This window comes from Micromys minutus (assembly GCF_963924665.1).
Source record: "Micromys minutus genome assembly, chromosome: 6".
Lineage (NCBI taxonomy): Eukaryota > Metazoa > Chordata > Mammalia > Rodentia > Muridae > Micromys > Micromys minutus.
In genome coordinates, this window is record NC_137975.1 from 30,080,604 (window position 1) to 30,103,949 (window position 23,346).

The 23,346-nt window shown below is 39.8% G+C and overlaps 2 protein-coding genes across 2 annotated transcripts in view; one reads left to right on the forward strand and one right to left on the reverse strand.

Moving 5' to 3' along the window:
* The window catches only part of DENND1B (DENN domain containing 1B), a 213,453-nt gene extending 213,159 nt beyond the window's left edge, over positions 1 to 294 (forward strand). The window contains exon 23 of the transcript XR_013975047.1: positions 167 to 294. The gene's annotated coding sequence lies outside the window, so the exon portion shown is untranslated. The remainder of the gene's footprint in view (positions 1 to 166) is intronic.
* The window catches only part of CRB1 (crumbs cell polarity complex component 1), a gene marked incomplete at both ends in the record, with an annotated part of 173,204 nt that overhangs the window by 6,495 nt on the left and 143,363 nt on the right, over positions 1 to 23,346 (reverse strand). The window lies entirely within an intron of this gene.

Sequence of the window (23,346 nt, forward strand, 5' to 3'; positions counted from 1 at the left end):
CAAAATTCTACTCCAGACGACCATGAAATAAGAGGATCTATTTACTCTGGAACTTTCCAATAATACAAAATGCAGAGCTTCTCACAAAGCAGTTGATCCCTCACTATTGACCCACAGCTGAAACGCTCACCGCTCTACTCAGTAAATTCTTAAATTATTTTCACAGGTAAGAAGACTTGTACAGCGCTCAGAGTGTTTCAGGGTGCGGTCATTTCCTCATCCAGCTGGGAAGTCACTACTCTGCATTCTTACTGAATGTCTCATAAGCTGCAGAGGCAACGAAGGGTATTGGAGGCAGAGAATGAAGTTGTAATAACCATTGTCTAAACAGGGTCCTCCCTGTTCAATAGTAGTGTGTGTTGGGGGGCTTGGGGACAAATCCTCAAGCAATCAGTGTTCTGCACGGGCAAGTGCTAGGCTGGATGGAGGTAGGCATAAAGGATGTGGAGGAGGGAGGTTGAGCTCTCGCATGGCTTTGTTTTCTCAGAGGCAGTTGCTGGGAGAATGAGGTAAAGCCCTTTAAGCAGAAAGAAATACCATAATCCTGTTGCTTTAAGGAGAACAGGAAACTTGCGGACAGTACCAGGATGCTTCTTTCTTGTCGGTGAAAATGTGCTAAATAGGCAAGTCCCTCTGCAGAGCCACAAATTCAGGAGGGTGCAGAGTGACACCTTGTGTGCTAGAAAGACATTTACTCACCCTAGGCATAGAATTTGTATGTGTGTAATGACAGGCAGCTCCGTCTGCTCTTTCTCAGTGAATTGGAGAGTAGCCTCCTGTACATTTTCCCTGTTTTTCCCCCTAATATAAACTTTCTATACCAATTATTTGAAACACTGGCTTCATTACTCTTGGTGTGTGTGTGTGTGTGTGTGTGTGTGTGTGTGTGTGTCTGTGTATGCCAAGAAGTCCTCTCTTAGAATTGATTTTCTTTATAAACTACATCTGCCATAGTATATAAATTTTAGGAAGTGATCAATAATTGTGCCAATTTATAATATACGTAGGCTCAAGAATTAGGACATACTCGGTGGCAAATGAGTTTAAAAGGCAGAGAGACTCTTTGGATTTAAGAAATACTGAGGCACATGACAACTGACAGGTCAGTGGGGTTCATTTTAGCCTGGATTATTCGGGGAAGAGACTAAAAAATCCAGTATTAGGTTAACCGTAGATATCAAAATATGAAGAGTGTATGAAAACTTCAGCTTCTTGGGTGAAATACCAGTGTTGTAGTGGAAGAAGGAAACCTTCTGTCATAGAAGATACTTGCTGAAATTCTAAAACGTGGGAAGCCTGCAACCTACACTGCTTAAAAATAAAATGGATGCATGTCCAGAAGGCTAAACAAAGGTAGCCAAACCTTATAAACTTGGTTGATCTCAGTGAAGGCCATTTCGCACCCCCACACTCTCGCTCCCTCATTTCCTTCTGATTTTCTTTGGGCTCCATTTTCTGTATACACCCCTAAAATGGAAATGTAATATCTTAAAATTTAATTTTAAAGTGGAGATTGTACCTCCAGCTTGAGTTCATGTTTCTCCCATTGCCCGGCCCCTAGCTGTTCTAACCTGTGCTCGATACCTTCTCCTCCGTGGTTTCATGCCACAGTGAATGCTGCTCCCACAGATGGACCATACTCCTCTGGGCAGTCAAGTGTGGATCACCTTGCATACTAGTTTCCTTTCTTAGAACAGAACCTGTACCTTGTTCTTTCCTCGTACATCTCTCTTCCAATTCTTCAGCTGGCTAAAAGCTGCCTTGAATTCATTTTTTTTTTAACCTTATACAGACGGGGGAGGGGGAGAGGCCAAATCTCTGGCATCCTTGTGGCTTATCACATATCCCTTCCGAAAAGGTAATCTAGTCTGTGTCATTGTATTTATTGCCCTCAAATCAAAACCAGTTGCAAAAGTAATGAAGGCCTATTGGTTTGTGTTGACTTAAGTCTTGTCAGAGGAACTGTAGGAGCACACAAGGATAATTTGACCAGTAAAAGGAAAGCCATAAAAATGATCAAAAAGCCAACAGATACGCTGAGAACACCACGCTTATTTTACTGAGGATTTATGGCCAACTTATCAGAAAATTATTTGGTCCAAGTCTACATTCAAATAAGTCCCTCAGTAATTCAGCAAAGATTCTAACCTCTGGGGTTGGGGGGTGAAAGCCTCCTCTAATGAGATAGCCTGGTAACCCCTAACTTACAGCACATGTAGTTTAATTTTCAACAGTTGTGAGGCTGCAGTAAATCTAGCTTTTGAATCACTAGTCCCACTTAGACTCAGACCTGCACTAAATTACGGGAGCATGAATGGCATTGGTGCACAGGCAGCTGCCTCGTCCCCTTCACACAGCTAAGTGTTTATTAATCAAATTGGACTTAACTGTGGGACACACCCCAGATGGTAGCAAGTGCCAATTCCTGTTGTGTCCCTTCCCAGAATAAGGGGATGTCAGATAGTCAGAATCTGCCACTTCATGTCAGCTTGGCCACAACTCAGCTCTAGGGGTTGTATTTTATTGACCAGAATCAAATTGGCTTCCCCTTGTGTAGGTGATAGAGTACGGTATCAAGTCGCCCATGTAAAAGATATAACTTTAACTTTTGACAGCCTATCATGGAAGTCCTCCTTTATATAATCTTTCTGTGCCATCTGGTCTAGTCTCATTATAAGGAGAAGATGTAGAACTAAAACCCATTCTGCTAGTGTTTCTTTGATGGATGCCTATACATTGCATCTTCCTTTAAATAACCCCGGGAGTAGCTATTTCCATTGTCCCTGTCGACCCCAATCAAACTGTAGACTTTCAGGTTTAGGCTCCGCCTTGGGGGAAGACAAAGGATGTGCATGATGTCATAACTGGTAGCTTTCCACAGCACCGACACTGCTTTCCCACGTTTGAGACTTGGTACATTTAAACAGAGGGCTCTGCTGATGAGGCAGGCCTGCATTCCCAGCAGGCAAAGATAGAAATCGTCACATTCTGAGGAGTTCTTAAAGTTGTACTTAGTTTTAGAACTAAAGAGTCCTTCCCAAAGTAGGTATTTCAGATTGGTAAAAGTTTAAAATCAGCAGGATTGGGAGAAAAAAAGAATTATGTTTGGCTTTACCAACAGTTTACCTCAAATGCCCAATTGGGTAAATAATTTGTTTATATTAGCACTGAGGAGTCTTAAGCATTTCTTCTTGGAGGAGAGCAAATGCAAAATTTAATGGCATTTCCTATGAATTTAAAAAATAATGTCAAATTACAACAGATATTTCTTTGTAAAGTTAAAATAAAATATAATAGGCTATTAAAATTAGATCTGATAATGTAGCTGAAATTATGTCTGGCAACTCTGAGTCTGTAAGTCTATGTGATATTACAGTGAAATCATATATATCTGACACTTGGTCAGTAGAAAGTGGGGAGCAGAAGACCCCTGTTCCTTCGTGACAGTGTCAAGGACAAGTTACAAAAACCAACTCTTCACCACTGTTCAATTTTTAAGGGCTGCTTTAATAAAATGAAGAACAGAACCCTTACTTTCTATTCAGCTGAGACCTATTTAAGGGAATTAAATAATTCGCCTAAGCACTTCATCATGTTTTGCTTGTCCACTTAGCTAGTAATACTCTCAGAGCAGAATTTTCTTTCCAAACAACTTTATTGCTAAGGACAGTTTCTCCCATCGGCAGCATGCCAATATGTGACACTCTCTCTCTATCCCTCTAGAATTTTGAAGTAATTGTTAAAAAAGATTTTACTGTTCTTATGTTAAATGATCTCAAATCTGGGGGAGCTTTTGTTTCTTAAGTCTCCCAAAAGGATTTAGAATGAAGTCATCCTCTGAACGCTTCCTGTACCTAGATCACTCCCATTTACCACTTTAGAATGAATTTCCCTGGGTCCTGAAATTTCAACTCAGGCACCATTTAGATTGTTCATCTCAGGGATGTGTCTGGGCTAGGAACCCCATGGGGAAAAAAAATCTGTGATTAGTCACCACCTTGAAAAATCCTCCCCAGTCCTGTTTACTAGGATCAGTGCCAATTCTCCAAACGTGCTGGGAGCTCGTGTTCTTTTCAGGGTCACTGTGCCTGCACGGCCCAGATTAAACACACAGCCTCGGTATTCTCAGTGTTGTGAGGAGACACATTTACATTCCACTGACAGCGCGGGTGTAAAAGGAAGCCATCTGCTGTGCTTTAATATCAGTGGGATGGGATGGCTGCAGTCTCCACAGGAGAAAATGAGCCACAGCATAACTCAGCTCAAGTCCTTTCCTTTGTGTGGTCCATGCGGACAGAAACCACCATGATGTAAACAGAAGCTTTTATACGTCGGTGGATTTTACTTGCTGGCTCACTGCCCACCTTTACTAATATTTGATTGTTAGTATTATTTTTAAGGGTCATTTTCATAGTTTCCGGGGCTTAGAATAAGTGTGTTATTTCTACTAAAAAAATGACATCTCCGTCTTTGGTTACTAGTGCTTTTGGTCCAGGTGATCTGTCTTTCATTTTGTTTTTTTTTACAATGGAGTTACCCACAAAGTACTTCAGAGCTAAAAGGTGGTATGAGGAAAAGAAAAAATTAATTACACACTAAGGATTTAGTATGTTCTGGAATTTTTGCATGCCGCCGCATCTAAATTTTCACAATTGAATAATGTAGACACCATCTAAAGGCTATTTAAACAGTTTATCCAGAGTCACGCAGCTGGCATACTGAAAACATGGTCTTCAAATTACAGATCATGCTCAATCACACACAGCTGCATCCTCTGTAAGAAACCAAATGAATGTAAGCCCAAATCTACCCTGTAATTTCAGTTCTTAGCAGTGTGTGGCATATTTACATGGTGGCAGGGTTGTTCAAGTTCCTTCTTATGGGGAATACTTTCATAGTTAGTCATGTTTTCTGGCTTGTCAATGTTTTCTTAATTCTTTTAGGGTTTTACATAGGAGAATAAGTTTCAATAGAACAAGCTAGTGTGTGGGAAGGTTTTCTTTATGAGTTCTAGAAAGGTGCCTGGTATACTGTTAGTGACAGGGAAGGAGGGTGTCTATACTGTGTGTGTGTTCCTGTGTGTGTTCCTGTGTGTGTGTGTGTGTGTGTGTGTGTGTGTGTGTGTGTGTGTTGTGCACTGAAATACTCAGAAGAACAAAGAAAGCGAGATATAATTCACAACTTTCAGTCCTATGTTTTTAACACCCAGCATGTCCGTCTATCAAGGAACAAAACAACTAAACAATGCAGAAAATCTTCTAGGGTTGCTGCTCATAGACAACAGCTCTGTGCGGTTCCCAGTCTTAGCACAGCATAGCAGGCGGTGGTCCAGAAAGTAGCTGTTCACAGTGTCAGGAAACAAAGTATCAAGCCATCAGCTCCCTTTTTAGGTGCAGCACTTAGATTGCAGCCATGTCTGGCTTCCAACTGTAAATATTAACGGGGAAGCAAAGAAAGAGATCTCCGTTTGCCATGGCTGTCTGAGCTCAGCATATTACATGCCACTCTGGCACTATTTGCTGAGCTGCAGATAATTGTACCTCTTGTTAACAAGTTTCTGTGTATTTCCACTCCATCAGCAGGTTCTTGAATCAATGCCGATAGTAGGTTTGACTAACATCAGCATAATTTGACTTTGATGGAAAGTTTGAAATTTATGCATAATTAAAAATTATACATCCATTTCCTAATGTCCCAAGAAAGGCAATTAATCCTCTTGGATGTCATAGCATTTATATTTGATTCCTCAAAACACATGGTTCCTTTGCCTCTGACTGACTACAGTGCTTTACTATGATTTTAGTACAAAGAAGCACATTTAGGGCAAACTAAGAATGCCTTTGACACTTGACCCAATGTGGAAAAGATTTAAGGTTTCCACGATCGTGGGAGAAGGGCAATTCTGTTATATTCCCTTTGGGACACTCGGTAGAGTTTCAAAACCATTATATAGGAGTTCCCATTTTCTCAAAACTGGAATGTTAAAAAGGAGAGTGGAATATTATTTATGGGAAAACACAAACACATTTCATTACATGTAAAATATATGTCTTATTATTTTATAAAGTATGTAAACTCTACCAGTTTCCTTAAGTATATTAAATCTAGAAACATTATTATCCACTAAGTATATAAAGTACATAAAAATGGTGAATTCATTTGATAAGGATGCTGGCACAGTGCCCTCTACAATACACTTGAACAACCTCATTGCAATAGTAATGCCGTTGCCATGGAAAGGTAATATGAGGTCATTCTATATAGGCCTTTCCAGAATCAAGGAAGACAGTATTAGATGTATAAAATATGTAACAGTCTGTTTAATTCAGAAGACAACACTTACATTTCTGCTGTAAAACAAACAAACAAAAAAAGAACTGAATTCTACCCTTGGGCTTCTACAATTCACGTTACAGAACATTGGACAATAAATTTTCAAGATCCATATGTAGTTACATTTGAAAACCTATAGCAAACAACACACTTCCTAAATTTTTACTTTTGTCATTACACTCAGACTGGCCTTGAATTCTTGACCCTCCTGATACTGAGGCTGCAGGCATGCGCTGTGCTTGGCTGTGCGACTTCTTAATGTCCTTGCTCATGTCACATTGCGGGCTACGCCTCCTGTGGTGTGTGTAGTCATTCAAGATACTTTAGCTGAACTGACAAACGAGATGACTTTGAGAACTCAAGTGGAATTTCCCAGCATAAACAAGAACAGTTCCTGATACATGGGAGCTCTCTGCTGACCAGGTAGAGCAGATGGATTGTCTGATCTCTGTATAGGTCCTGATTTATTGCTACCGCTGAACCAAGATTATGACTACAGTCTGCAGTCCTGTGGAGTGGGATAGATGGTGCTGTCTTTGCTGTACTCTGGATTACCAACAGTACTGTGTACACTGACACCCAGACATGGGCCAACTCTTCACTCATAAGATTCATGTATGTGAGCAGCCCCATGTGACCCTCTTTCCACCTGTGTCACAATGCCTCTGCCTTCAACTAGTTTTCTCCTCAGAAGGAGGCTGACTGCCCTCCCTGGCCATGGTGGGATCCTGTGAAATGATCCAGTTTTCGAGGCCCGACACCAGTTAAACCATCACCACATTTCTTCAGCTCACCTCCCAAGGTGCGTTGGATGCAGTGTGATTGCTAAGGATTCTGAAAATAAAATTTTAAATTAAGGTGCCTACGTTAGTTTCTACTATTTAGGAGTATTTAGATGTGTAGCTAAGTGGTAAAGCAGTTAAAGCAGCCAAACAAACATAACCTTCAACCTTAAGAAACTACAAATTAGGGCAATTTACACACTGCCGATGGTAATTAGCTTTTGCACACACAGGACTTAATGGTGACGGTAAAGACATACCAGATCCCATTAGGATATAGGCAAACTCAGAAATCGCTTCCACATTTACGTTGCTTATTTGCCTCTTGAGCTCTTCTTCAAAAGTTTCCACAGAGTTCCCTGCACATGGTTGGCCTCATGAAATACACGTTTCTTGTCTTATAAGGACATATACGTAAAAACTCACTCTGCACTTAAGAAATGTCAACTCTTTGAGAACTGTCTGCTTCACTTGAAACAACCTCTAAATGTTTTGTTGTATAAATTAGAAGCCCAGAACAACATATTGGAGGACATATAAGCAAGTTTAGGGTCAGATGTGCTAACTGAGGTGGAGAAAGTTACTCAAGGTTTTTGAGCCTTGGTTTTGCACATAAAGCCGAAAGGACACAGGCACCTATGGCTGGTATTAGAGGAGAGACCCAATGGTGGACAATCCTTAACACTGAAAAGCATCACATACACCTCTTCCCAGGGAAACACACCCAGAAGAACCCTAGACCCCTGGGTCTGGAGCCAACAGGGCCTCCTGTGCCTGAGCTAACTCTCCTAGGGCAGCCAGGGCTTGGCTTCATAATATATGATTCTCCAGGCTCTGAAAATAGATATGTTCCAACTGCTCTCTGCTCAGTGCCCGGTGGGGGCATTTTCTCAAGCGAGTAAGCATACTTTCTCACTGTGTGCTCTTTAGGGTGATGGGTAAAACAGTGCATTAGTTTATTACCCATGAGACTCTTTTTAGTGGCTGGATACAGGAAATTTACTCAGTTTTTTTTTTTTTTTTTTTCCTGAAGGAAGACTTAATCTGATTATGACTAAAACGTCCCAAGCCAAAAGTGGGTTGGGTCCTTTGAGAAAAAAATAGGCAACATCATGTCCTAAAATTTAACGAAGTGTTCAAGTTAAACTTCTTTACAAAAAAAGGGGGGGGGGTTTAAAGCAAGACTTAGTGGCAAAACTATGGCAAGAAAAGTTTTCCTCAGCAAAATTTAAAATTTGGGCTGAAAAGGTCCTTTTGTGATATGTGTTCACTTCCCCTGAAAGCTTATGTGCTAAAACCTGAACAACCCTAAGCTTATGGTACTAGATGGGGCCTTTGGAAGACAGTTACATTTTGGTGTGCAGATTGCATGGAGGCCCCTTTAATGATGTGGTACCTCAAGAGATGACACAGTCAGGTGTGACAAGAAAGCAGGATTTCACCAGACACTGAAGTTTCTGATGCCATGACCTTGGACTTTCTACCTGCCAGAACTCTAGGCAATGTCTCGGTAAATAAGCACTATCTGGCAGAGATCAAGATGGATCCCTTCTAAAGTATTATGTATGTATGTGTGTATGTATGTATGTATGTATGTATGTATGTATGTATATATGTATCCTATCTATCTATCTATCTATCTATCTATCTATCTATCTATCATCTATCTATCCATCTATCTATCATCTATCTCTCTATCTATCTATCTATCTATCTATTTATCTATCTATCTATCTATCTATCTATCACACATGGGTGTTTTGTTTATGATACATCTATTCATCACGCATTTTCTGGTACCAGTGGAAGCCAGACAAGGGAGTCAGATTGTCTGGAATTGCAGTTACAGATGGTTAAGAGGCATCTTGTGGGTGCTGGAATTCCAACACAGGTATTCTGCAAGAACAGCTCATGCTCTTAACTGACGAGCTGCTTATGTCCTCAGCACAGAGGAATCCCTTCTAACTAGAAAGTGATTAGCAAGCAGCAAAAATGTCACAAGCCAATGAAATATTTATAGAAAGACATGGCCCCTGCAGGGGTATGAGAAAAGTCCCATAATTTCTCTAAAGAGAGATTATATTTTCCTTAAAACTACTGTGATAAAAATTGTGCATTATATTTCTCTGACCCTCTCTGTCTTCCTTCCTTGCTCCCCATATGATCCCCATGACCAGAGGGACTGAGGAGACAAACATGCTGAAATTATGGGAAGTTACTTTGGGAAGATGCTTTATTCTCTAGGTTGTAGGGGAAACAGAGAAGGCAGAGACTCCAGCCACTCCCAGCATTGTCATGGGCCATAGGAAAGGACAGGGTATTTTACTTCCTGCCTTGCAGCCTAGAATGTCCCCCAGAGAACAGTAAATGTGGACAAAGGCAGCTAAGAGTGAGGATGGCTTGGCAGGGGGAGATGGGAGGGGATGGCAGAGTGCCTCAGCAGTTATGCTGAGTCTGGGAAGGAAAGAGCACTTGGGAAAGGTTCTGTGGGTCTTTTCTGATCATGAGATTTGTGAAACATGGCCAGCTTTGGATTTGCTAAGGCACATTCGGTACAAGGGCAGAAGTCCCTAACCACAGACCCCAGATCTTGAGATTCTGGCGCTCTTCTTGTCTAGGAACACAACCAGTTTTTTCTGGTTCTGTCCCACAGCCACTTGCTTTTCCTTGGCACGCCGCTCTGTCCTGGTGCCGAGGGAGTTCAGCCTAGCGCTGTAAAGTTCAGTCCTTTGCTCCTCTCGATAAAGCCCATTCCATGATCCCTAAGGAAGTCAATGGCTTTAATGGTGGTCTCCCAGGATTTCCCTTCCCTAAACTCAGATATAAAACACAGTTATAGAGAGAACTGAACCATCAATCATGGCAAGGCCCCACTGTAGACATTATGAGGCTCCTGGACTATAGGCATTCTGAGTTCTCTCCAATAGCAGGAATTTATTTGCAACTTTATTTTTCCAGTGAAAAACAATTCAAATTCACACTATGAAAAGGGAGAATCATACAAGGCAAAAAAAAGATGAAATCAAGGAAAAATGTACTTTTATTTTGTAAAGAAAATGCATCTTCATCATCGAAGTCCTGGACTAAATATCCTGTGTGATGTTTTTTCTGCCTTCCTATCCTAGCAAGGTTATGCAATCTTCTTCCAAGACACCACATTCCCATCATCCATCTATTTATGCCTGCAACAAACACTGACATGCTAATTTTCAGGCATGATTGACTGATCTGAATTTGCAAGAATAAGGAAAACATTTTGTCCTGTCTTTGGGTTCCCATCAATAGGAGGGGATGGCTAGTTCCCAAGACTTTTGCAGACAAGAAAATAAATGTACATAATGGTTTGAGGTAAACTCACTTTAAACTTGAGGCATTGCTGATTGCAAAATGCACAATAGAGTCTAAGTTGCTTGAGGAACATACACTACAAATGGAGATGGCAGGGACTGAACAAAGAATTCTTTATTGGAAGGTTTTGAAGAGAAATATGTTTCACTAGCCAGAGAAGAATGAAACATATTTTATAATCAGTAATGGGCACCATGTGTTTTTAAATGTGCCATACTATTTGGTCCTTACTGGTTATAGCAAGTAGATTAAAGGGCTACATATGTATATTAATGAACCAGATATAGATATAGATGATATAGATATAGATATAAGTATAGATATAGATATAGATGGAGATGGAGATAGAGATTAGATAGAGATAGAGGTAGAGATTAGATATAGATAGATAGATAGATAGATAGATAGATAGATAACTATGAAGAGAAATTACCTTTCTCTTTCCAAATCCCCAAGATTTTGAGCAACTATTGATATAATGAAATGTTCTTATAAATGTAGAGTCAGAGGTCTGAAAGGACCTTGGTATCTGTAATTATGTCATAAGTTATGTCTTATGGTTCTAAACGTTTTCTGGGATTGGCTGTGGATAAAAAAATCCATCTATTAGAAATTTCAATTCAGAGTAATTGTGGCTTCATAGAATTAACTAGGTAGTGTTTCTTCTGTTTCTATCTTATGGAATAGTTTGAGGAATATTGGTCTTAGATCTTCTTTGAAGGTCTGGGAGATTCTGCACTTTCTGGGTCTGGCCCTGGGCTTTTTTGGTTGGGAGGTTTTAATGACTTCTATTTCCTTTGAAATATGGATCTGTTCGGATAGTTTACCTGCCCTTGATTTAACTTTGGTATGTGGTATCTGTCTAGAAAACCATCCATTTCATCTGGATTTTCCATTTTGTTGAGTATAAGCTTTTGTAGTAGGATCTGATATATATTTTTTTGCATTTCCTCCATTCCTGTTGTTACGTCTCCCTTTTTATTTCTGATTTTGTTTATTTGGATACTGCCTCTGGGCTCTTTAGTTAGTTTGGATAAGGGTTTATCTATCTTGTTGAACCAGCTTTTGGTTTTGTTGATTCTTTGTATTTTTCTCTTTGTTTCTATTTGGTTGATTTTAGCCCTGAGTTTGACTATTCCCCGCCTCTTGGGTATGTTGGCTTCTTTTTGTTCTAGAGCTTTCAGGTGTGCTGGTAAGTTGCTGGTGTAGGATCTTGCTAGTTTCTTTACAAGGGTCCTTAATGCTATGAATTTTCCACTTTGCATTGATTTCATTGTGTCCCTTAAAATTGGGTATTATGTATCAACATTTTCATTAAATTCCAGGAAGTCTTTAATTTCTTTCTTTATTTCTTCCCTGACCAAGTTATCATTGGCTATAGAGTTGTTCAGTTTCCACATGTATGTGGGCTTTATGTTGTTTTTGCTGTTATTGAAGACCAGCCTTAGGCCATGATGGTCTGATAGGGTGCATGTGACTATTTCAATCTTCTTGCATTGGTTGAAGGTTGTTTTGTGACCAATTATATGGTCAGTTTTGGAGAAGGTACCATGAGGTGCTGGTGAGATATATTCTTTTGTTTTAGGGTGAAATGTTCTGTAGATATCTATTAAATCCATTTGGTTCATAACCTCTATTAGTTTCACCTTGTCTCTGTTTAATTTCATTTCAACGACCCCTGTCCATTAGTGAGATGGGGTGTTGAAGTCTTCCACTATTATTGTGTGGGGTTCAATGTGTATTTTGAGCTTTATTAAAGTTTCTTTTATGAATGTGTGTGCCCTTGCATTTGGGGCAAAGATGTTCAGAATTGAGACTTTCTCTTGGTGGATTTTCCCTTTGACGATATGAAGTCTCTTTCCTTATTAAGCTTGAAAACTTTTGGTTAAAATTCTATTTTAATGAGTATTAGGATGGCAGCTCTATCTTTCTTCTTGGGACCAGTTTTTTGGTAGACCTATTCCATCCTTTTATTCTAAGATAGTGTCTGTCTTTGTTATTGAAGTGTGTTTCTTGTATACAGCAAAATACTGGATCTTGTTTGTGTGTCCAGTCTGACATTAAAGATGATGACTGTTAGTTCCTGTTGTTTGTTTTTGTGGGTGGCTTTATGTGCATGTGGTTCTCTTCTTTTGGCTTTGTTGTGAGATGCTTGTCTTTGATGTAGGTACTTTCCATATGTTAGAATTTTTCTTCTAGAATCCTTGGTAGGACTGGATTGGTAGATAGATACTGGTGAGAGATCTCCCAAGCTCATGGATTGACAGAATTAACATAATAAAAATGGCCATCCTACCAAGGACAATCTACAGATTCCATGCAATCCCCATCAAAATCCCAACACAATTCTCCAAAGACATAGAAAGAGCATTACTTGAATTCATCTGGAAAGGCAAAAAACCCAGGATAGTGCACATAATTATTAACAATAAAAGAATTGCTGGGGGAATCATCATCCCTTACCACAAGCTGTCCTACAGAGCAATAGTGATAAAAACTTTATGGTATTGGTACAAAGACAGGTAGGTAGATCAATGGAATAGAATTGAAGACATGGAAATAAAACCACATACTTACACATACTTGATTGTTTACAAAGAAGCCAAAATATATACAATAGATAAAAGAAAGCATCGTCAGTAATTGGTGCTGGTCTAACTGGTTACTAGTATGTAGAAAAATGAAAACAGACCCATTTTTATTTGTCACCCTGCACAAAGTTCTAGTCTAAGTGGATCAAGGACCTCAACATAAAACCAGATACACTGAATCTAATAGAAGAGAAAGTGGAAAAAAAGCCTTGAACTCATTGGTACAGGGGGAAATTTTCTAAATATAACTCCAATGGCTTACACTCTAAGATCAAGAATTGACAAAGGGGACCTCATGAAATTGGAAATCTTCTATAAAGCAAAGGAAATAGTCAACAGGGCAAATTGGCAACCTACAAATTGGGAAAAAAGTTTTCACTAACCCTATATCTGATAAAGGGCTAATATCCAAAATATATAAAGAACTCAATAAACTAACCACCCCAAACCAAACAACCCAATTTAAAAAATGGGGTTTAGAACAAAACAGAAATTTTACAAAAGGAGAATCTCAAATGGCTGAGACACACCTAAAGAAATGTTCAAAGTCTTTACTGATCAGAGAAAGGCAAAATAAAATGACCCTGAAATTCCACCTTAAACTAATCAGAATGGCTAAGATCAAAATCTCACAGGACAGCACATGTTGGTGAGGATATGGAGAAAAAGGAATATCCCTCCATTGCTAGTAGGGTTGCAAAATGGTACAATCACTGTGGAAATGATTCTGGAGGTTCCTCAGAAAGTTGGAAATAGATCTAACTGATGTCCCAGCAATACCACTCTTAGGAATGTACCCAAAAGATATTCCACCATGCCACAGGGGCATAAATAGTGTTTCACTTTATTTGTAGTGGCCTTGTTTGTGATAGCCAGAAACTGGAAACAACCCAGATGTCCCACAGCAGAAGAATGGGTACAGAAAATGTTTATTTACACAATTGAATCCTACTCAGCTATTAAGAAATGAGGACATCTTGAGTTTTTCAGACAAATGGATAGAACTAGAAAATATCATCCTGAGTAAGATAATTCAGATCCAAAAGGACATTCATGGTATATACTCACTAATAAGTGGATATTAGCAAAAAATGAAATGTAAAGAATAGCCAAGATACAATCCACAGAACTAAAAAATGTCAACTAGCTGAAGAGTCCAAGTGAGGGAGACAAAAGCAATCAGGAGGTAGGGACCTGGGCGGGAAAGGCAATGGGTGGAAGTGGGGAATATAATCTGGTATTGGGAGGGGGATAGGACTGAAACCCTGACGGCCTGAACTGACCGTGAACTGCTTGTTGTTCAATATGGTCTTAAGCTTGTGGGTCTTCTGTATTAGACTCTGGCGCCACAATTATTAGGCATAAATAGAACTTGTGATTAATTTTAAATAGATTAAAGCAACTCGAATGAGACTAATCTGTACTTAACAACTTAAATGAGTAGAAAAGAAAATCATTATAGAATAATTGTCCCTTTAAATAAGGAATTCTTTCAAAGTTTATGAAGATTATGAAGACCATATTTGGAAACATTTATTTTGTTCCATAAATAATTATTATGAGCATAAATGTTTTAACCGATTATAATAAATCAATTACCAATCTTAAATCAGTTCTATTTTTAAAATTATTTTATTTTAGAATATGTGTGTGTGTGTGCACACACACATGCCTGTGCCATGTTTGAGTGTAGATGCCAGCTGAGGGTCAGATCCCCTGGGGCTTGGGCTACATCATGTTTTGGAAACTGAACTTAGGATCTCTGAAGGAACAAGGGGGTAAAGGTCTTAACTACTGAGCTTTTCCTTCATCCCCACAAATCAGTTCTTTTGATATTTATAATTGTTGAAATGTTAAATTCCTACCATATATCTAGTTTTCTATTCAATTTTTCTTACAAAAATTATCAAACAAGGATTTAACAACTTTGGCTTCATTTCCTAAGATTTATATAAGTCATTTTTTAAAGTTCACATCACATAACATTAATGGCACCCAGGGAGACCTAAAGGTTCTGCCAAACAATACTCAAACTATGCCCATTGCTCTTGTTTGCCTATGAGACTTTGATGATAAGAGCCTAAAGCTGAAGATACTACATAGATACAGTTTTGCATAGATAAATATTCACAGGGATAAATCAGTTGGTATTATGATGGAAATGCTTTCTTCATTGCAGTTCATGGTGGCAGACAGTGCCATGCTGGGGGAGACAAGTTATCAATGGTCATATCTGACTCTAATTCCTAAGAGCTATGAGGTTCTTATTGCATAAGACCAAAGTCTAGCTAGGAAAACTGTACCTTAGGCATAGTAGTGTCATGACTATTATGGGGACAGTCAACTTCTTTCTCATTCCACTTGAGACCTGCTCCAAAGGAAGGATTTCATGCTTGGTACTGTAAATTTTGTCGAGAGTCTGTGGTTCGTGGGATCAGAGGTCCCAGGTTAATATACTTTTACTGTTTTTCTAAATGTTCATGTTAAATCACCTTATGAGTACTTTTATTTATGTTCATAGATTAGTGTTGTATTCAGTCTTCATTGTGGATGCTTCTTCACTTAACAATTGGCAGTTAATGCAGAGATTATTACTTGTCAAAGTTTAGAAGTATAAGGGATGGAGGAATGCCCAAAGGGGACATTTATGTCTCCCCCTTCAAGTTACAGGGGACATCACAGAAGAAAGGATGGAGAGAAATATGAACCAGAGAGTGGGAGACATGCTTCAATTAGACGTCTGCTAAATATGACAAAACAGTTGTGCTCATGGATCCAGTTCAACTGTAGTTATGTGTTACAAACAAGGCTTTGCACACATGGAGCTCTTCAGCATATCCTCGTGGATGGAGGAGGAGCTTATGAGGTTCTAGTGTTCCTTGAGGGTCTATTGGAAGTTATGGATTGCTGGGAGGGATGGTGTATACTTTTCTTTGGTGGTAGAGCCAACTGATGGGTTCTCCATAGTCCAGTAAATAACCTCTCACCCATGCTCATCCAAGTAACTGACTGGGTGGGTCAGCACACAAGCAATACATGAGAGTAGAAGGCGCCTTGTTAGGAAATAGAAGGGTTTCAGCAGAAAAGAAAAGCAGTGTAAGAGAGGGGAAGGGATGTGAAAAAGACTGAAATTCATTATATGCATCCATAAAACTGTCAGAGAATAAAATAAGAGAACTTATGTGCTCCATTTTGGAACTTAAATTAAGATAAGCAAAGGCCATTCTGTGCTCTATGTAAGACCATGGCATCAATCTGTTGCATAATAGTAAGGCTCCAGGTTGAGTGATCACAACTCTACATTTGAGTGATAATACCAATGCCAACATTTCTCATAAAGCAACAAAGAAAGGAAGTAGAGTTGGAAAGATGGTGAGCAGGTAAACACACTTGCTACCTATTCTGACAACCTGCATTTAATTCCTAGAATCCACATGATGAATAGAAAGAGCAGTCTCCTACAAGTTGTGTTTTGACCTTCACATGCAAACTTATGTCTGGTATTGTTAACTGGGCACCAAACCTCTACCTGTCTAGGTCATAGACATTGGGAGAGAGCATAATACTTTTATTCCCCTAAAAGGGCATAGCAATAAACTCTATCCTAAGTTATTATATGTCTATTAGTGCATCCCATAATATTCATCAAAGCTTATTTTTGCAGTAGATGTTGATTAATACAAATACCCACATCTGTCAACATACAGAAAATAAAAGTTTGTGGAGTATTTAGCTCTAAATGGGACATTTACGTTACATCATCTTCCCATAAGGCTTGGGATGGTTGAGGATGAACAGGCAGAAAGATTGTAAGAACCAGAGGTAGTAAACACGTATAGCAAAAATAGAATGTGCCAGATATGACAACGCTGTTGTAATGACCTCATAGTGATTGAAACGGTATACACAAGACCTGCACAAGATCAAGCCACCCAACATACCAGTTTGAACAGAGGAGGGACTTACTGATGTCTCATCCCTACCTGAGGTGCTACTGGTAAGTGATGGCTGCTTGGGGAAGAAGAGTTAGTTTTCTTAAAAGATGCAGGCTATGAAAGACTGACCAACCATACTCTGATAGGTTGTCTTTCAGCCATGCACACACACGGTGCCCCCAATAGATTTATGGGTTTGAAAAACAATTGCCTAAAGTTATGAGGGAAAAGTGTTGATGTGGATAAAGGTGTAATTATAGGGAAGCATTACTTTAGTGATTTAATTAATAAATAACAATAATTTTGTTTTTAATGTTTTGTGGTGGCTGTACCATTTTACATTCTCAGAAGTATAAGCATAAGAGTTCCAATTTCTTTCCATTCTAGCTAGTGCATGCTCTCCTTGGTTTGGTTAGTAATGGCCAACTTAACAGGTATAAGGTGATATCCCACTCTGGTATTGATTTATACTTCTCTTATGATTATTGATGCTAAACATCTTATGATATACCTGCTGGCCATTTATCCTCTATGGACAAATATATAGCATGTGCTTACTAATTAGTGAAAACTCTGGAATAAGTGACAGTGCTTCTTTTAAACTATAATTTGAAGAGAATGTTATTCTGGGTGTTTCTTTCTGCAGGCCAAATTTAGAGCACAAGACATCACCATACAGCCTAAGATCACGGTGCCACTGGCCAGGGCTCTGTTTGCAGGAAGAGCCTGAGGATGTGGGCCAGTCAGCATTGTCCTTGACATCCGCCTCAGCAATTAGGCACAACTCTGTGCTCTCAGAAACGATTTATAATTCTGTCACTCATAAATGGTTCTGTGTCCTTGCTTGCGTATTTATTTTCTGCCTCCTTCTCATGGGCTAATATCTTCTGTAAGCTTATTTTTACTATGTCAGGGATATTTTCCCACCATCTGCTGTACTTTCTGGGTCTCTGTGAATGGCCACACCCTCAAATTCTGAGGCTTCCAACGTTTTCTATGATTAACCTATCCCTTCATTTCTGAGAATGCTTTGTCCTTTGTGCAGCTAGGATAAAGCCGGACTTCGCCACTACATATGTCTGTTCACTCTTCAAGTCTCTTCTGTTTGTTTTCCTTGGTACTCTCTTCCATATGTTTTACTTATTTTTTACTTATGCCTTCTGGAAATCTGGCAACAGACACCACAGGGATGAAGTTTTAGGACTGAACTAAAAAGATTTGAGCATTGTTACTGTGTTTGGTTCACAGTGTCAGGGAAATCTATATTCATCCCACTGTGGTCCATTTACTGGGTCTCAGCTCAGAGATCACAGTTCTTTCTTGAGCATGAAATTTGGAAATAAAAGCTTTGATTACCTCACAGGCATAATGTTCCCTAATTGCACATAAGGTGTGCATCCTGTGATAGTTCATTTATTCACTTTAAAATGGAGATAACCACTCGGGATTATCATAAGAGGGAAAAAGTTTGGCGAATTATAAATTCAGTCTTTCCAGAACTGTAAAGTTTGTGGTAGGTACACATATTGATCATTTCAAATTGCAGCAGAATCTCTTCCATCTCTACATTTTCATAGCATGTTTTAGTGGAAGAAAGTGGAATTCTTCAAAATTTTCCATATACAAACTCCATTGACGCCTTTCTAAACCCCAAATTATAAAGTTTGTGACTAAGTACACTTTCTTCTTTTATGCTCCCATTATTTAATACAAATTAATAGTAAACAAACAAGTTCATAGGAGTAAGTTACCTAGAAATCAATCTATTGGATTATGCGGCAAAGCCAGGCTGGTGGTTTATTTCTGGGATCTCAGACAGTTATAGTCCAAGAGGATCACAAATTGAAGGACAGGAGGCCCGTAAGTTCAAGATCAGTCTGAGCTACAAAGTAAATTAAAGGCCAATCTGGAAAACTTAGTGAGACCGTCTTTCAAACCTAATAAAAATGAAAAAATAAAGACTGTGATATATCATAGAGGTTAAGTACTTCCTTTGCAGATGTGGGGCCTTAGGTTCAATACCCCAAACTGTAGGTGAGAAATGGTGCACAGTAGGGAGATTTGTGACTTGGTATCAAACATTCCAAGATGCTGAGTCTTGTTCTAATATCTGTTTGCCATGTAGCCTTAGACCAGATGCTCACCCTTCTGAATCTCATTTTTCTCATCTTTAGGATGGATATGATGTGTCTCATAAAGTCATGAATATTTATGAAAGGAATGCTTATGAGGGTTTTCTGCATCTCTTGAATCTCTTAACTTTCTATTATAACACCAAGCTAGATTAAGCTTTATTTGTTTTTCACTTTCTAGAATCTTAAGATTAAAAACAAATGAGCTGAGCAAGATATCCAAAGAAAATAAGGACCTGGGGAAGAAGGTGACCCTAGGTCCTGATGTCATACAGAAGCAGGAGGCCAGAAAGTTGGTGAATCCTCTGTTTAAGAAAAGGCCTAACAACTTCAGTATTGGACAGAACATCCAGCCCCAGAGACCCCATTTGCTTGGCAAATGACCCCATTTAAGTCAGCCTTCAGCCAGCAAAGGGCAATTCCCTAAGAATTGTTCAAAGCACCTCCTGCTGTTTACTTGTTCACCCAGGCCCTGGGCAAGGGAGCAGCTACCCAGAAACCTAAGCTTGCCCTCAAGTACAGGCCAGAGGCAAAAAAGAAGAAGCAAAAATTGCTGGCCCATACTGAGATGAAGGATAGTAGCAGAGGGGGCATCCCCACAAAAAGACCACCTGTCCCCTGAGCAGAGGTCAATATAGACAGCAGCTTGCTGAAGAACAAGAAGGTTCAGCGCATGTTGTTTCTCATGATGTAAATTCCATTGAGCTGATGGTCTTCCTGCCTACCCTGTGCCACAGGATGGGGGCCATGAAATGTATGTGCATCATCAAGGGGAAAGGCCAGGCCCAGCCGCTGGTCCACAGAAAGATTTGCACCACTCCTAAAGGATAACTCTGAAGACAGAAAAGCTCTGGTTAAACATGGGGAAGCTAAGAGGACCAATTACAATGACATATATGATGAGGTCTGGCACTGCCGGGAGAAAATGTCCTGAGCTAAAATCTGTGGCTCACATTGCCAAGCTAAAAAAGCCAAAGGCCAAATAACCCTCCAGTAAACTGGGTTAGATGTACACTGCTAAGTTTTCTATACATACATAAAAGGTGAAAATAACCCTCCAAAAGATTAAATCGTAACAGTTGACAATCTTTATGGTGTCAATCTTCGAGATGTTTTGATATCTCTGGAATATATTTTTGTGGACATAGATTTGATGTTAATTGGGTTTTATGCATTTTTATTCTTTAAAATTAGTTTAGTAGGTATAGACAGTGCAGAGTTCTAGGATACAGGGAGAACCCCATTTGCAATGTGCCTGGAAGAAATGATTTCTTGTGTCAGTATAGGGAAGGAAAGAATATTATTGAATAGTGGGGTAGAAGACCTGATATTATAAAGATTGTGTGTGTGTGTGTGTGTGTGTGTGTGTGTCTGTGTGTCTCTGTATGTGCATATATGCTCATGTGTGTTGTGGTGCTAGTAGAAGCCAGAAAGAACCATCTGCTGCCCTGGAGCTGTAGTTACAGTTATGAGACACCAGATAGGTGATGGGACAGAGCTCTTGTCCCTTGAAAGAGCAGGAACTGTTTTTAACAGATTTACTATTTGATACTTTAATGATACTTTAATAATCTAGGCACTCCCTCTTCTTACTTTGCTTCTTTTATATAAAAATGAGTTGGATTTGATAGTTGCTAAATCCTCTTAAGCTCTTTAATACAATATTTCTCATTAATAATTCAAAAATTCAGGAGAAACAGAATCCTAGCAAATACCAGAAACATATACAGTGGACTGAAACATATAAAATGCTCATATACTATATTTTCAATGTCAATATGTTAGAGATATAGATTTCAATAGCAGTTGCATGAGCATTAACTTAGTCTTCCAATAGGAACTCTCCTTTCCTTTACAATAGAACATCTAACAGCATTAGTTTACCTACTGATTTAAGAGAGAAAGAACTTTCCCAATGGCTCCAGGCCCCGGTCCATTCAGACCCTGCATGAAGATGATAGATTGTGGAACAACGCAGACCTCAAGCCTTGTATCCGAAGCGTCATAGCTCAGCCAGTTTTTTTCTCTGAATAAAGGTGCCTTTGGAGTGTTAAATGGACAAATCTGGTGGGTTTCGATTTCAAAGAAACAAGCATAATAAATCAGGGTACTTAAAAATACACTCTAAAGGGGATTCCTCATCCTCAACCATTTCTTTACTATAACCTGATCCAGTGTGTTAAAGATCTGAAACTCACAGCTGTAATCTTTCCCACTCCTCCCTTTTCCCTAAGGTCAGGAGATTTGAGCTATGTGACCCAACAAGCTACAATTTCCTTCAAGTTTTAGAAGAGTAAAAATTTCTGTTCTTATCCAACTATAACATTCTGTTGTCATCGATAACATACAATGCAACCTGAACAGATTCATAAGATGCAAACGCACTAATTGTGCTGAATTGGTTTGCGATTGGTGCTTATGAACCTGCCACGTCTCCACAGCTCTCCCAGTCAGTGCATAAGTCTCCACAAGACGCCTGGCCTCATTCCTCAGTCTCTATTTGACTGTCTCTATGGTGGGAGTTTACTTTGCTGCCCATCAATTTGGAACATTGCTGAAGAATTCTAATATTTGTTCATTTTTAAATGATACCCCTAGGACTTAGTTCTTCTTTCTGTTTGGATGTACTGCAAGCCTACTGTTTACACTCGAATGGTAACAACCAGAAGCTGAATGATGTTTGTGCTTCCCTTCAGCCTGAGCTTTCTGGAGAAACTCTCCCTTTATCCTCCTATTGCATCTAAGATGTCATGGGCTCAACCCCAGACTTCCCTGATGTTTTACTGGAATGTGATTGATGCCCAAAAGGAAAACTTGGATCTCACAGGCGAGCTAGCAGTATAGACAGGAGGGGAATGAATATGATCTAGTTAAAATCTCAGATTCCCCTTCAGGTGACGATAAAGATCATTTCTATTGTACCAACCTTTCAGCACTATTAAAACATGGATGAAGTGACAAAAAACAACCCTTAGAGCACGGTCAAGAGAGGTGTGTACAGGCTCCAGGGGAGCCGAGCTCAGAGGGCAGAGGACACCGGTGGTTTTTTTTTTGTTCAGCTTGTTTTCTGAATACAGTCCCCGGTTCTCAAAAACTGAAGTGAGTTTTTGCGGCCTAGAGTAGAGTTAAAGAGGTTTGTGACAGACACCGAAAATGGAGTCTGAAAATTCTGGATAAATGAGAACCTTGGAGAGATAGGCCGTCTAATTCTGGAAACAGTCACTTCCTCTCACATTGCTGGATAGGCCGTGAAAAGTGTGTACGCAAGCAGACTGCAGGCTGTCCTACTGCGGGAGAGTCGAGCGGAGTCTTGTACTGTGCATCCCAAAGACAGCCCTACACAGCGCTGGGACTTTGATGTAGCTGGATGACTGCTTGCTAAATCATAATGTTGGTTTTAGAGGAGTATAAAGCCCTTCTTAGTCCCTTACACCATGAGTCAGAATCCACAAGATGTAACCCCGAACTACAAGGCAAAACATCAACTGCAACCACAACTAAACAAAAAACCAAAACAGAACAACCATGGCCATGTGTAGGACACTTAACCGAGGGAGAACAAGCTCAATACAGCTCAGGAATTACCCAAGTTTGGGGCAGCGGTTGTCATATACAACTGAAGGATGAGCAAGCGCAATATGACAAGACTGCTACCCTTGTGACATTGTTTTTTTGTTTCTGGATTCAGGATCTTTATTATTGTGAAAACAGGAAGATCTGGGGAACGGGACAAAGGTGACAGAAAAGGCTGCCTTAAAACTCTCTGCAAGGCTAAGATGGCACATACCTGTGATCTGAGCACTCAGGAAGCAGAGGCAGGAGGATTAACAGAGCCCAGAGACCTGCCTGAGCAGGAGGGTAAGAGCCCCCTCCCCTCTAGAAAGGCTCATCCCAAGCTCAAGTGAGACACAGATGGGTGTGCAGCGGGGACTAGTTAGTGAGCCCAGGGAATCTGACTAATCCAGAAGCAGCAGCTCTGCCTCCTAATAGGATTTTCAAAAGCTGAGGCCACCACAAAAATGGTGCGAGGCAAAGGTGTGTATCCTCCTGTGGCTACAGATGAGATGGAGATGATCATTGGCGTAAGCCGCCCACAGCCTTGGTCTCTCATGATCCTGTGAAGGTGGAGTCTTCACAGATCTATCACACAGCCCGAGGCACTCCTCAGGGTCCTGCTTTGCAGCCACAAAGATGACTTGACCCAGTCACTCCTGATTACAACATC